The 16,021-nt window shown below is 44.1% G+C and overlaps 1 long non-coding RNA gene across 1 annotated transcript; it reads right to left on the reverse strand.

Annotated features, from left to right (window-relative positions):
* Positions 1-2,000: 2,000 nt before the first annotated feature.
* Positions 2,001-14,474, reverse strand: LOC129380145 (uncharacterized). Its single transcript, XR_011889826.1, has 3 exons — positions 14,148-14,474; positions 9,989-10,161; positions 2,001-2,624 (listed from the first exon to the last, which is right to left on the reverse strand). It is a non-coding gene; the product is annotated as an uncharacterized lncRNA (long non-coding RNA).
* Positions 14,475-16,021: the final 1,547 nt, after the last annotated feature.

A 16,021-nucleotide genomic window follows, 5' to 3' on the forward strand; every position in this document is an offset into this window, starting at 1 on the left:
CGCCGGTTACTAAAACCTGCGGGGATTGGGCGACGGCCTGCTCGTTGGTTTCGTCAGGCCTTGTCAGGACATTTGGTAGCGTCCTACTTAAGAGTTACAGGTTTGAATACCCCGCCCCTCATCACTTTGAAAGGGGGTTTACTAACTTTGGACGGCAGGCTGAAGAACCGCACAACAAGCACAGCCAATACAGTCTCAGGCGGCGTCAACTACTCGCGATCTGCGGTCTGACGTTCCGCCCAGTGTTCCATTGCTGCGTGCGTTGTTTCATCTCGACTACATAAGCAACAATTCAAACAAAAGAAAAAAAACGATAAGAAAGATAATACATATGGAAATGTACAGCGCTGCTAAGAAAATGCAAGGGGTCGCATAAAGTAGGGGTGGGCCAGCTAACATTTGGAGGTGGATGAACTTGAAGTTTGGGGCTGGGCGAATATTTTGTTGGGGGTGGGCCAACTTAAATTTGGAGATCGCCAACATGAAGTTTTGGGGCGGGCCAGCTTAAATTCAGGGATGGGCCATCCGAAATTTGGGGGTGTGCTGACGATACATTAGCAGTTCCCACATCAGATACAGTGGCGACCAGTGGAGTTTCCGCATTCTTTTTGTCTTGACAAACCGTCTTCAATATTCTTTGGATTCCTCCGAGCTCGTGTTTAATATACTTTTGTTTATATCATGTGATTGTTTCACTGTATTTTTGTCTCATTATTTCTCATGGACAGAATGTAAAAGGTGCCGAGGTCACTATATAAATTTTAAGCTGAATGAAATTTTAGGACCTTATTATTTTCTGTGGAGATCCCACCTCTACCGCTTGTTTTGTAACATGCGTTCTGAATTGCATAAGAATAGATAAGATAAGATAAATAAATGATATAAGCTTGATTTCCTTTACCACTTAGCATTACATTTGAAAATGATTCGATGTATCAATAACTAAAATGTTTATGCGAATTAGCCTAATTTGCTTCATACCACACGAGCCTTGCGGTGGAAGCGTACCATCCAAAGAGGCTGATAAGCACTTGCGGAATCGCAAAAAACTCTACCCTGCAAAATATTTTGCCTAATGAATTCCGAACATTTCACGTAGAAAAAAATGAAACAGAAAAGCAGAAGAGCGCAAATGTAACGCTTTTATTAGATGCCCATGAGTGACGTCACAGCTTGCGTCTCACTCCAAGCGAGCTTCCTTATCAAGCTGCATTCTCGCTGGCTTCAAGTTTGCCCGGCGGTGAGGCGAAACGAGTCACATCGGTCATAAGCGAATAAAATGTTTTTATTCTACATTTAACCACTGTGATCCAATAACTCCGTTATATATGTGTGTTTGATGATAATTTTCATAGACAGTTATCTGCACTTTTTAAGATGTCCTCGAACGCGTGGCATCTCCATTTCAGGGGCTATTATTGCTGTAGTATTTTCTCCACTACAGTACTATAGAAGGTGCCGCCTGTGATTTGTAAACCCGGGAGCTCATTTTGCACGTTTTCCTCTGTGTCACTACTGTTTCATTCATCTGAATGATTGGTTGACACCACTTATTTCTCTGACGTCGCTGATTACCATCCCCTTCTCTTGGCACCCATTCTGTAATTCTGACATACCAATGGCAATTCACTGTGCGCGTTAGACCGCCTTCCCAGCTATATTTCTTTCTCATAATGCGAGCTATTACATCGGTCACTGCCGCTTGCTCTGTAATCAACACCACTGTCTTGGTGTTTCATAACGTCTTCAAGAGTCATATATTTGTCAGTTTAGTGCATATGTAGATACCATAGAAGACGGACAGAGAGAGAGCTACCGTAGTAGCTGAATCGATACACTATCAAACGCGCGATAAAGAGGTGGGTTAGGCTGCCATCGGCACCACTACACTTATTAACATTGTCACCAATTTAACTTTATTTACGTTAAGTCAGTGTCACATCTAAAACTTCTATTTTCCAGTGATCTTATCGATGGCTTCTTTGTCTGTTGTATATATATCGTTAGCGCTAGAACCGCATTTTAGAACCAAATGCAAAACGTACATACTAGTACAAGAACAATAAAACATTTTTACCAGCTATCATTACAACGACAAGTTAATAATTCAGTCGCAAACTTAGAAACAACAACATCATATCTGTTTATTAAGAAAGTAACATTGTCGCCACTCCGTGACGAGTCGTTTAGCAGCTATAAATATCACCGATGTACAAGTAAGTAACGAGGTATTGACAGCCATTATAGCCTCACATGGATTCCTATGCTGAATAAAGTTGCAAGTTGCTGACTTGAAAATATGGCCCTTGTTCAACTGCACCCTATTGTCGGTATGCAGGTGTTCCATTATGGATATCCCATTTTCACTCCCACAGTATTAGCGAGAACGTACTACAGATCACATCATTGAACCATAGTTTCGCGGACCGTGTAACACTCCGTCAACCAAAAAGTTGAAGCTAAAGGACGCTCCCCACCGCAAAAAAAAAAGAAAAAAGGAAAATATGAAACTATTTTTACCTGTAACCGCACTTATAAATACTGCAATGACAATGGTTCCTATGAAAGCGAAGAAGCTGCTCCAGAAGTATGACAGGCGAAAGATGAAGAACGTTTCTTCGCTCCTGGACAAATACAGAACCAAAATTCCGAATAAGAACGCTGGCCTTTCTCAACTATCTCAACAATGTTTTCAGCTATTGCTGCGGCTTGGCAAATGCAATATTGAACACCATTAGGACGATAATTAAGCTCTAGGCAAGCGGCATATGTACATCAATGTCTGTTGTAGGCGCATAAGCGCTTTGTTTAGAGAACATACCCTTTTGATTTAGCATAGTGTTCATTCAATAAAAACAAACAAGAATTATTCAATTCAGTTTTTGCAAGAGCATTGAATAGGCCTGAATATTTACCGGAATTTTTTGAGATATGTAAGAAAGGATAAATCGCAAAGGCACAACTTTCATGCAACACTGTACCCCATGAATTGAAGTCATTGCGCTGGATTGACAGGGACATGAAGACGACAGGACGCGCGCTAACTATCAACTTAATTTTATTTCAGAAAAGCACGGTATTTATATCGGCTCACACTAGTGAAAATCATCGTACGTGCAACCCAGCATTTTCCAGATAGGTCATTTCGTTTCTGCTCAGAGAGATCAACGGGGCGCTGACGCAATTTGCACCTTCTTTTTCAATGAAGCTTGCTTCTACAATCTCCCTTGTATCTTTGTCGGCATTTCTAAACACAACTATAGAATCATTAAACAGTGGTTTACAGCCGCAGTCATCACAATGCACGCAGACACGTCCATCTCGATAGCAAATCCACTTTTGTTTGTGTTCTCTTATCCTGTCATTGAGGCATCTGCCAATCTGCCCTATGTATACTTTACCGCACGTGAAAGGGAAGCGATGTACGACACCTTGCACGCACTGCACAAACGGAGCCCGACGGTTCTATGCGCAGCCTCGGCGCGTCTTTCTCAGTGGATCGGTGGCCTTACATACGCTTGATAGCCTTCCTGCAGCTGAAAATACGACGTCCGCTTCCATATTTCCTACCACTTTCTTTAAACCATGTGATATACCATGCATGTACGGTACAACCACTTTCTTTCTCCTTTCCAAGCTACGCTCTCGCTTACCACCCTGTTCCGCTAGCTTTTTCAGCGCATTTTCCGCCACTGATAAAAGTACGTGGATAGGGTAGCCTGCTTCCAGTAGCCGCTCTTGTTGGCACGATTTGCGGAGCGAATTCCCAAAACAAAGGTTTGCGATTGCTCGCTTCACCAACGTTGAATGTGACGAGGCATGCGGAAGGAGTACTTTTGTTTCCGTAGGGTGATATTCCCAACAGCAATGATGGGCGGTCAAATTTAGTTTTATATCTAAAAACTAGATAGCATTATTGTTAGGTAGCTCATGTGTAATAACCAGATTCTCAAGACATTCATTGAACACGGCAGCCATGTCATTCACTGTTTCAGTGTTATTCGAATTGAAATCATACATTACGAGATAGTCGTCCACGTATCTAAAGAATTTTAAAATCTTTAGCGTTGCGAGTTTTTCTTGTAGACGTCTGTCGTGATGGGCGAGAAACAAGTCGCTCAAAACAGGGGCCAGGCATAACCCGATACACACTCCTACCTCCTGAAGATGGATGATCCCGTCACATTCAACATAGGTTGACCGTAGATAAACGCTAGAAACTCTAGGAAACCACTGGATGAAATTCCTGCCTCAGTTCGGAATGCAATTACGCCACAGTTATCTATGCAGTCTTCAATACATCGCATTAGGGCTGCTTGAGGGCTGCAGTAGTACAAATCCTTAATATGGATGAAGCAGGCTGATATGCCTTTGTCTTGATTTTTCCTAAGGCGGTGTACTGCCTCATTTGAGCTTCTCACCATGAAAGGGTCGTAAATACAAAACAAGATATCCTTATGTTGCAGAAAACTAGTCAGCGTATTCTGCCATCTACCTCTTTCGGAAACAATAACTCGAAATGGCCAACAAATTTGTGAGCCTTTACAGAAAACATGACTTTTAAATGAAGGTCCTTACTGTATAGATAACTATAGCGTAATTGCATTCGAAACCGAGGTAGGAATTTCATCGAGCGGGTTCCTAGAGCTTCTAGCGTTTATCTGAAGTCCACCTGTGTTGAATGTGACGGGATCATCTATCTTCAGGAGGAAGGAGTGTGTATCGGGTCATGGCTGGCCCCTGTTTTGAGCGACTTGTTTCTCGCCCATCACGACAGACGTCTACAAGAAAAACTCGCGACGCTAAAGATCTTAAAAACCGTTAAATACGTGGACGACTATCTCGTAATGTATGATTTCAATTCGAATAACACTGAAACAGCGAATGACATGGCTGCCGTGTTCAATGGATGCCTTGACAATCTGGTTATTCCTAAGGAAATAGGAATAGGAAAAAATAGGAAAGCCATGCAAGAGGCTACGAGTAGTTTCCAGCCTTTCCCGAAATATGAAGAATTTGAAGCAGAACTGCAGCGACTACGAGCAATTCGCCGGCGGGCTGAAAGAAGATACAGGAGAACTAAATCCATCCATGATCTCCGAGAGGCAAGGCAGATGCAAAAGTAGATTCAAAGTCGCATCGATGCACTACAATCTCAAAGATAGAAACGTTTCTGTGAGTCATTGGATCCACGTCAGCGATTATCTCAGATATGGAGAACGGTGCGTGGGCGTCGCGTATCACCACAACAGCGTGTTCCTTTCAAATCCCTCGCTTTGCACCAAGGTCGCAGCGAAATTGACATTGCTGAATAATTTTGCTCAAGAGTTTCCAGCTTGCAGTTCCAACGCGCAATTACACCATTTGCTACTCCTGTGCCACGGGATTCCCGCACGGATGTAATTTTTTCGCTGGAGGAGTTTGAAGCGGCACTGGCGACTTGCAGGCGCTCTTCGTCACCTGGCCCGGAAGGGGTTACCTATGCGGCGTTCGCCAATCTTGGGCAGAAAGCACGACTCGTGCTACTAAACCATTACAACGAGTCTTGGCGCAACGGTTTGGTTCCACGTAAATGCAAATGCAGCCGCTTGGTTCCACTTGTCAAACCTTGTAAATCACCGTTAAACTTGTCATCGTACCGCCCCATCGCTCTGGCCAGCTGCATAGCGAAAATAATGGAACGAGGGATTTTGACGCACCTGGAGTAGTACCTGGAAAATTACAACGTGTACCGAGATGCTATGTCTGGCTTCCGGCGTGGGCGCTCATCCATAGACAATGTCATCGATTTGGTTACGTTTGTTCAGCATCAAAAACGCCGGAAACGACTCACTGTTGCATTATTCCTAGACATAAAAGGCGCTTATGATAATATAGCCCATTATGTCATTATAAATGCTCTGATTGAAGCCGGAATCAGTGGCCGCACTTTTCATTGGCTGTGAAGTTATTTGACCGACAGGCATTTCTTCGTGATGACCGAGGATGGCGCCACTACTCAACACCAAACGTGCTGTGGAGTACCGGAAGGCGGAGTGTTGAGCCCGACGCTATTCAACCTAGTGATCGTTGGCCTAGTCTGATGCTTGCCCAACACAGTTCAGGTATCAATATATGCCGACGATATCTGCATTTGGGCGCCTGCCGTAACACGACTGCAGGTACGAGCACGGCTACAAAAGGCAGCTACGCTAACATCTCTGTACTTGCGGAAAGAGAACTTAGAGCTGTCTTCAGAGAAATGCTGCCTTCTTACATTCACTCGGAAGAAAATGAAGCGTTACAGTGTAAAGGTCAATGGGCAAGCAGTAGCAAATGCACGGAAACACCGTTTTTTAGGGGTAATTATTGACCGCGACCTATCATGGAGCCTGCATGTTTCATACCTGAAGAAGAGATTGTTGACAATAATACATCCTTGTTCCTCGGTTTCGCAAGATACAGCCTCCCTGTGCTTGGGAACACCTGCAAAACAAACCTGCGTGCACTCCAGGGACTACAAGCTCAAGCCCTAAGGACGTGTCTCGGTCTTCCGAGGTGTGCGTCTACAGCGGCAATGGTTGTCATAGCTCGAGATCATCCAATATCCACGTACTTGGCAACCGACGCTCTCAGGGCGCGTATTCGGCACGTTGCCCGATTACCTTCTCACCATCTTGCCGCTCTATCCTTAGAAAGGCCACACACAACTTTCAGTCGTTTAATTGATGCCAATCGTACCTCGTTGCCATCGAACTACATGCCTGCAGCCTTTTTGGTGCCTGCACAGACCTCACATACACCCCACCAACCCAGGAATCATGAAGAGAGCCAACATGCCGTCGTTTGCCCTTAAGCAGTCCACATTAGACCTTTTACATGAGGTGCACAGTGGCCACGTACACGTTTACATCGATGGTTCAGTCACATCTACAAGCGCAGCTGCCGCTGTGCTGATACCAAGAAGATCCGTCAAGATACAGCTAAAGACGTCACATGTATCATCAACGACAGCTGCTTAACTGGTAGCCTTGCGTGCGGCTCTTCATTTCATTAAGGAGGAACCATCCCACGCATGGTCAATCTTCTGTGTTTCCAAGGCAGCCCTACAGAGTGTACTCTCTGCACTGCGCCATGGATCACATGAGCAGCTCGTCGCAGAGATCAGAGAAGTCCACCGTCGACTAGTTGGCGAAGGACACGATATAATATATCAGTGGTTGCCTAGTCGCTGTGGCATACATGGCAATGATCGAGCAGACGCAGCTGCCCGATCTGTCCATGACGGCGTCAACTGCGTTGCCATTCCTCTTTCGATAGCCGACGCAGCGAAAAAACTTTCCGCATTTGCGCGTGACATAACATTAGCCCAATGGAATTCATCCGATTTCACAAGTGCACGCCCTCCATGTCCTGAACCCTAATTTACAGCTCCGTATTCCATCCGAGCTTCCACGACGTGACTGCACCCTTCTTTTCCGTCTATGGCTTGGAGTAGCATTTTCAAATGCCTACTCTTTCCTTATCGGAATGGCCAACAGCCCACTGTGTGACTTCTGTGGGTGCAAAGAAACGATCGAGCATCTTCTTTGTCAGTGCTCTCGTTTTAACCCACAAAGAACTGTCCTCTCAGCCACCTTAGACAAACTGGAAAAGCGCCCAAGGACAGAAAACAAGATCCTTGGAACCTGGCCTACGCCAACATCAGCGCATATCCGCTATGAAAGCACTGCTGCGATACTTGAAAGACACGGGACTTTCTGACAAATTGTGACAGTACACTGTGTGGCGTAGGACTGTGCGGTGACACTGCGTAACACTAGGAATGCCTTTGCGGGCTGCGTGACAGTGCCCACAGAAATAGTTCGTTTGTACGTGCGTGTGTGTGCTTAGGGTTTCTTTTCCTTTCTTTTTATCCTTCTTTCTTTCTCACCTATTGCATCCCCTTTCCCCTCCCCCAGTACAGGGTAGCCAACCGGAGATAATCTCTGTTTAACCTCCCTGTCTTTCCTTTCTCTCTCTCTCTGGTTATTACACGTGAGCTACCTAACAATAATGCTATCCAGTTTTTAGATATGAAATTAAATTTGGCCGTCATCATTGCTGTTGGGAATATCACCCTACGGAAACAAAAATGTTGCTTCCGCATGCCTCGTCACATTCAAAGTTGGTGAAGCGAGCAATCGCAAACCTTTCTTTTGGGAATGCGCTCCGCAAATCATGCCCCACCGGTTAACTGAAAGTTTTTTGAGACAACAAGAGCGGCTACTGGAAGCAGGCTACCCTATCCACGTACTTTTATCAGTGGCGGAAAATGCGCTGAGAAAGCTAGCGGAACCGGGTGGGAAGCGACAGCGTAGCAACGAAAGGAGAAAGAAAGTGGTCGTACCGTACATGCATGGTATATCACATGGTTTAAAGAAAGTGGCCCGAAATTTGGAAGTGGGCCTGGTATTTTCAGCTCCACAAAAGCTATCAAGCATTTAAGGCCACCGATCCACTGAGAAAGACGCGCCAAGGCTAGGCATAGAACCATCGGGCTACGTTTGTGCAGTGCGCGCGAGGTGTCGTATATCGCTTCCCTTTCACGTGCGGTAAAGTATACATAGGGCAGACTGGCAGATGGCTCAATGACAGGCTAAGAGAACACAAACAAAAATGGAATTGTTATCGAGATGGACGTGTCTGCGTGCATTGTGATGATTGCGGCTGTAAACCACTGTTTAATGATTCTATAGTTGTGTTTAGAAATGCAGACAAAGATACAAGGGAGATTGTAGAAGCAAGCTTCATTGAAAAAGAAGGTGCAAATTGCGTCAGCGCCCCGTTGATCTCTCTGAGCAGAAACGAAATGACCTATCTGGAAAATGCTGGGTTGCGCGTACGATGATTTTCACTCGTGTGAGCCGATATTAATACCATGCTTGTCTGAAATAAAATTAAGTTGATAGTTAGCGCACGTCCTCTCCTCTTTCATGTCCCTGTCAATCCAGCGCTATGAATTCAATTGATGCAAAGAACCAACTAGCCGAAAAATCTGCACTACTGTTCCCCAATTCTCTACCTTTACCTGTTTCATCTCATAGAGAGAGAAATGATGGCACATTATTTGTATCTAATGGCCAAATAAGTTCGTTTTTCAATAACCCATAAACTGAGAAATCATCGCAGTGTTTCATAGAGGGATCTCATAAATAAATTATGTCCGTTCTAGATGTTCAAATACATACGAGTCACAAGATTGTTATCTTGAGTTGTATGACAAATATAGTTTTATAATATCGGTGCTTCTTTTCTTAAATATTTCATTTACAGCTGTTGTTGCGGCAAAAAGTGCATGATGTACGTAAAAGAAAAGATGCCCCATTCGGTGCGCGCAATAAGTTATCGTAACATCAATCTATGGTTCAGTGGTTGCCGGTGAAGAAAGTCTGTATATCTGCAGGCATGTTTTTGGAAGGTCCCGAGCTAAATCGCCCTGATATGTCTGAGAGAACATGAAGTCCACATGAACATGAACATATATCACTTCTGTCCTATGGTGGGCTTGCTATTCCAGTAGAACGAATAGTATTCGTACAGTAGTGACTTCTTTCACCCCACCTTAACTACAATAGGCTATTGAATTTACAAAGCTTCGTCATATTTTGCCACACAAGGAGAGTACAAGGTCATACCCTAAGGACCGTTCGAAACGAGCGCATTTTAAGCTCATCCATTCAGAAACAACGTTGACTGGCTGTTGGCAATTTTTGCGTATTCACTGCAAAGTTATTTCTAAATTCATTCAAGCAGACGGAGCGGCATTGTGGCCAACTTCCACAATGCCGCTCCGTCTTCGTATACAACTTGTTCCATGACTAGCCGTAGTGCTTGTTCACTTCCAACCGAATAATGTACCTAGCCGGCAAAGAAAAAAGAAATGTTTCTTTTTCTAAGAAAAAAAAAGAAACTGCTGCATATACTTTGTTGTATACACAACCGAAAGTTCTGGTTCTAGCTGACTTACTCGGTCTTTGGTACTGTCGAGGTAATGTTAACTGCTGTAAATGTGCTAGTTTGGTTCCCAGCACAATATTTAAGAGACACTGGAAGCCTTGCAGCTCTTGTTCCTCCTTTGATAGCTTCAGCCATGTGCCACAGTTGGTAGACAACCATCAAGAGCGTCGCCACGCCGGCGCCCTGCATTTTCATAATTAAAATATAGGATATTATTTATAGTTTCAATAGCCCTGAAACTGCCTCTGAAAATCAAGCCAGAAGATACATATCCTTTCTTGCGAGCCCTCGCCACATTTCTCAATGTTTTATAGTAGATTCCCCTTAAGAACTCTCACTGCATGTGTATGCAATTCTGCAGGTTTTATCACATATCAGTTGTAAGAGACGTGACTCACCATAATGGCAGTGTATAGTAATATTCTCTCTTGAATGTCAATACAATACGACTAAAAATCAGAGCGATAAACACACCTGAACATGTAAATGGAAAGGAAAGCTCGGCAGCACCCATCTCACGATGACTCGGCTGTATTGCGTTTAGAATTGCACCAACATAGCGACACAACGCATTGCTGCTGTTGAAACGAGATATGCATGAGACGTGCATTGCAGCGGTACTCCTCTTTCGTACTTCATCGAGAGTATTGGTAGCCACTAAGCAGCGGCGCCGCGAAGCTTTCGTAACGCTTCCGAGTTGCATGGAGTCGCGGTGGTTGGCGAACGCTGAGAAACGCGCCAAGCGGCAGCCGGTATTCTAGTTCGCGCCTTTTGTAAACACGCTGGGCCATCCAGCAGCGCTACTGAGAAGTCCGCACGTGGTCCCTGAGACGAGAACTGTGGCCCATGCCGAGAATCGTTCCCTCGATTGCCGCGCACCAAGTGACAAATACAGTGTGAGCCAAGTTGGTGAGAGGTTCATTGAAGACCTACCCAGTGCAATGATGGTGCAGCTCGCTGAAACAAAACGTTGGCAGAAAAGGCGTTCATTGAAAATCGGCACATACCCAGAGCATTTGAGACCCAGCTTACTAAAGGTTGGGGTTGTCTTTGAGGAACCCGCGTGGCGTGAGTTTCATTCCGCTCAGCATCGCAGAAACTTAAAGGATCTTCATTCTCATTGTAGAGCGGTATAAACCTACGGGCACATACCCAGTGATCCAAGCTGGCGTCAAAAAAGCTCACTGTAGACCAGCACAGGCCGTTTGGCACATACCGAGTAGCCCTATTCGGCGTTAAAGAGATTCATTAAAGGGCGGTGCATTACACGTCCCACATCAACATTGAGCCATGTTGGCGGGAAACAAGTGCGTTGAAAAGTTGCATGTACGCACACATTGCCCGTACTCAATGACTCTAGTTGGTCCGAGAGTTGGTTTCGAACCTTGATCCCTCAGCAGAGCCAGTCCAATGTTTTACCCCTTAGACCACGCAATACGCAGCAACCCAGGCTGTCAGGAAGGTGTTATATATAAACATAAATAGAAGAATGGATAGTTAGCCCCCAAAAGTCCGTGAAGTATCCAAAGAATGCGAACAGTTTAAAAAAATTGAGTGAAGTTGGCGCGATTTTAAGCACTGGTTTGTACACTATTTTCTCCAACCCCTTCCTACCTGTTTTTGCTATGCGAATCATGCAGAATAAACCTTTATTCTCCCCTCTTCTCCCCCCCCCCCCCCAAGACAAAACGTTTGATTGCTTTCGTTTTGCTGAAGAATATAGTTGGTTATCAGCTTCACTATCTGTGCAGCTTACTTTATCGCATGGCTATTATTAAGATTAAAATTTTTATAAAAACGCTTCATTCCCTTTTCACCCTGTCACACCCCTTGTGGGGGCAGGTGGCTGAGTGGTGTTTGTTCTCTGTTCGTTTGCCGAATAGGTAATCTATTGGGAAAATCGGCATGTGCCAATAGGTATGTGCCAAATCGTGGTTTATTCGCCACAATGGGTATGTGACCGTGTGTGTTCCCGAATTTACAAGCTGAACAAGTGGAAACAAAAGTGAGGAACTCCACTGTAGAGAAGTGGAGTTGCGAGAGAAGCAGCGTGCGGGGATAAAATGGACGAAATGCGCGCAGGGTTGATATTTCTGTTAAAATGGAGGCGCTCTGAAATTTCCGTGAACACAAGCAGTAAACGAGAAAAAAAGCTCCATTCATCAGTTATACACGTTAGATCGGCCGTCTTCTTATTTTCTTTTTTTTTTTCGCACCTGCGGATCCTTCCAGCCTACGCAGCACCGATCTTCCAAACGCTAAAAATAAGATAGCATTTACCGTGCGCCAAGCACCGGTGCGCGCAGTCAGGCTTTTGAGGCTGGCGTGGCTTCAGGTGCGGACTTATTGGCAGTGTTGAAGGTGCTAGAACCCTGCTCGCACAAAGGCCACACACGCGCGCCTATCTCCAATACACTGCTCAATAGCCTTCGTAGCTGCCGCGCAGCTTCTCTGCGTCTAATCGCATGTGGTGCCGGTCGCTGCGCAAGTGTGGCCTAATGCGAGCATCTGCGCAGCAATTCGCGTTGAGCGCTTCGGTGAGTCTATTAGCTCCGCGTGGTATGAAATAAACGTTCGGCCTTTGTTCAGCTTATCCTAGACTTTTGCTTGTGTTCGGGTTCATGCTAATGGGAGGATCACACAAATCAACGCATTACAATGAACACAGCCTGTTTACCAGCAAGCACTTCCAAGACGGCTTTAAGATATTTCCAGAGAAGGGAAAGACTGTCCGCACGAAGGTTGTCTAATTGATTATGAATTCAAAAGAACACATGCTTTGTCGTATCAGCTTATGACACTTCGAGCAAAGTGTTATGTGCGAGTGCGCATGAGGCAGCTAACTGTTATGTGATGTGCACACTGCTCATAAGTAGAATTTCATACAGTGTTTTCATGATTTCAAGAATGTCCACACATGCTTTAAAAAATAGAAAAAAGAAAATACGAATTACAGAAAAAAACGTGCATACCGAACGCACATCCTCGAATCTGTTGCAAGGCAAGTTCCGGTGAAGCGGGTAGATCGAGGCTATTTAAATTCAGTGCGCACATTTGTTTTTATTCTCCCCCAATGCAACCTTCATTGTCATGCAATGTTCATGTTGACGGAAGGTACATGAGAAAATTTCATTCTGGTGCAATATGTTTTGTTCATGTGCTATATTATGCACAAGCCTTGCGGAATTGCAGGCGCCAGTTCATGCGCGGGGCTGCAGCAACGTCACGAAAACGTAAACATTGTCCGATGCTTGCCGAAATAAATTTCGCGATGAAAATGCATGCACAATTTAGCATGATGCTATCGAGTCAGGCAATGAGCCGAGTCAGTTACGCCAGATCATTTATGGCGCAACTGATGTTGCGACGTGCGGGTGCCTAATTACGCGGCACTTTTCGCATTTCATACGCTACGAGTAAAGCACCCAAAAACTAATTCTGCATGGCATATGGCGTTAAAAACGACCAAATGGCAATTTGTGCGTAAAAATTTGCCATCGTGGTTGAGCTGGCCTGCTGCCGAAAATTTGGAACACTGATAATAGTATAATCCATATTTATTTTATTATCATGTAAACTTCAGCAGCGACGCCCTGCACAGCAGCTTGCAGCAGTCAAGCCATGTCTTACTATAAGTAACACGCTTACGTTCCTCCAGATCAAACTTCTGTGCCATATACCTGGGCGACATTTATGATTCCGTGGCGGGAGAATAATGCTGCCATAAAAAGGATATAGAATGATACTAAACATTCGTTGGCCGCGCAGAAATACCGTTTTATTCTGCAGTGCGGTCATGGTTGTCTGTTTTCGGTAATAAAGAAAAGACCAAAAATTGGGGCTAGTGTTTTGCGGCCTCCCGTACGCACGTGCATTATTTTATAGCACTTCAGCGATCGTTGTTCTGAGCCTTGTAAGTACTGTAACAAACAGTACGAAATGAAGATGGTACTGTCAAGCAGCAAATGTTAACAACCTGCCCTCTGTAACTTTGCAATTATCGCTTTCTCAGGCTGAATTAAGTTGTGCCAGCAGCTTTGGTAACATAGGGACCAGTTGACCTACGCCATGTAAACTGCGTAAAGAAATTGCACAATGCAAGTAACATGACGTAGTGTTCTAAATACAAAACAAGTTGGAAAAACATGTATTTCGAGTTGCTTACGTACCTTGCAGTGAACAAAAGGAAACAGCACAGCCAAGATGCACAATCCGACAAAAGGTGCCGTGATTGCTGTGTTCACCATTAAAAGTATCTGCAAAGAGTGCGATAAGCGGTTTGTAATGGCAGCACATGATGTCAAAGAATATCACGCAGAAGACTCTAACTGAGGAAATAACCAGAAGTCGGCGCTTTTCTACCACAGGACAGCTGGCACATCATCGCACGTCATGTCATTGCAGAGCTACCACATCGTATCCAGCGCCAAAGCAACGACTTAGGAGAAAAATCGCTACCGACGGCGCTCCTTCTACGGTTGTTACTTCGTCTTGCTTAGCCTGTCTTGCAGGCTGCGTAGTGTACAGGGTGTTTGACTTAATTGAACAAAAGATTAAAAATATGAAAATACCACGCTGCTGGACAAAACCAAGGTAATGATTTTCGCCGTCACTTGGAAATATTCAGATTATTTTTTTTTACATTCCACCTAAGTAGATAATCAGTTTTAATTATTAATTATACTTTTCTAAGGTTCCAAGTTAGATGAAAATATTTCAATCAGAAATGTCTAGAGCCACATGAAAAACTCCTAATACACCTTTCTGTTGCTGAATAAAGGGTACATAAAAGTGTTTGTCCTAGCGCGAAAGAAGCTCGAAAATACACGCAAAGCCCCTCGAGCGGCCTGTCGTGCGCCAGTTTCTGATTAGAGTTATCTGTTCCCAAAATTTCCGGCAGTATACAATGGCGCCTAAGTAATTATTGTCTTCCAGTATTTAAAAAGACGTTCTTTTTAAAAAGTTAGTGGATCATGGCCACATTAACATCGACTTTATTTGCGTTTTTCTGGAAAATAATGCTAGTTCCAAAATTTGTTCTAAGTGGTTGTGCCTTGTGAACTTAATGCCTAAAGTATGTAAATTGCAACAAATGTCTAAAAGGTCAGTTAAAAATGTGACTAGCCAATTTTCATTTTTTATTTGTCAATTGTGTATATTCATTTTTTGGCATGAAATGTATGCGTCTCCGAGTACTCCAGCTAAAGAAAACTGATTCTTCTGCGAGGTCTCTAGAAAAGATTATTCAGTGAGTTAGCAAACAAAGGAGGAGATGGTAGTAGCCATGCAACTTCCTCTCTCTGTCCAGTCGAACGAACCAGGTTGACCTTTTATTGTAGCCGAAGTGTTGCATGAGAAGGCAGAAGTTCTCGTGGGTACCTTTTCGGGAACCCCTTTCGAAATGTATACAGACGAACCGATACAACAAAGCTTTAATATGCAATTTCTTGTGAAATTTGGCATAAATGCTGCATAATTTCACGAAGTGTTGTGAAGGCCTTATCGAAAGGATACCCTTAAAGAAACAGTTTTGTCCCAAAAATAAATTGCTTGTGGAAAGTCTGTGAAGACTCCAAGAATGATGCGAATTAGGATGATCATCCACATCGTCTATTTTTGCAAAACGCACAAACTAACAAAAGCAACAGAAAGTGTTTATTCGTTGGTGCGCTTTGCAAAAAATGGATACGTTCCAACTTCACTGATTTTCTATTCTTCTAGACTCCGCCTGTTACACAGATGAAAAGGTCGATCTTGCGCGTTCTCTTCTGCTCAGCGATTGTTAGAATTATAGTAGAAACGCTTGGTTTGGGACGGTTGTACGTTCCCAATATTTCACTAGCAAAATGGAAAACTAAATTATTTACGCCACGACAGGGTCAAAAATGCTGGCAACAGCTGCGACGAAAAGAATGTTGCGTTGAATGTAAACCTTATGACAGCAACCAATAATTCTTTCGAGGGGTTGACACCAGCGGCCAGATTTGAATTCAGTTAGACGGCATCAACTGAAAAAAGAAAGATGAGGCGAGGCCAGAAAAGC

Source organism: Dermacentor andersoni, chromosome 8, assembly GCF_023375885.2.
Source record: "Dermacentor andersoni chromosome 8, qqDerAnde1_hic_scaffold, whole genome shotgun sequence".
Taxonomy (NCBI): domain Eukaryota; kingdom Metazoa; phylum Arthropoda; class Arachnida; order Ixodida; family Ixodidae; genus Dermacentor; species Dermacentor andersoni.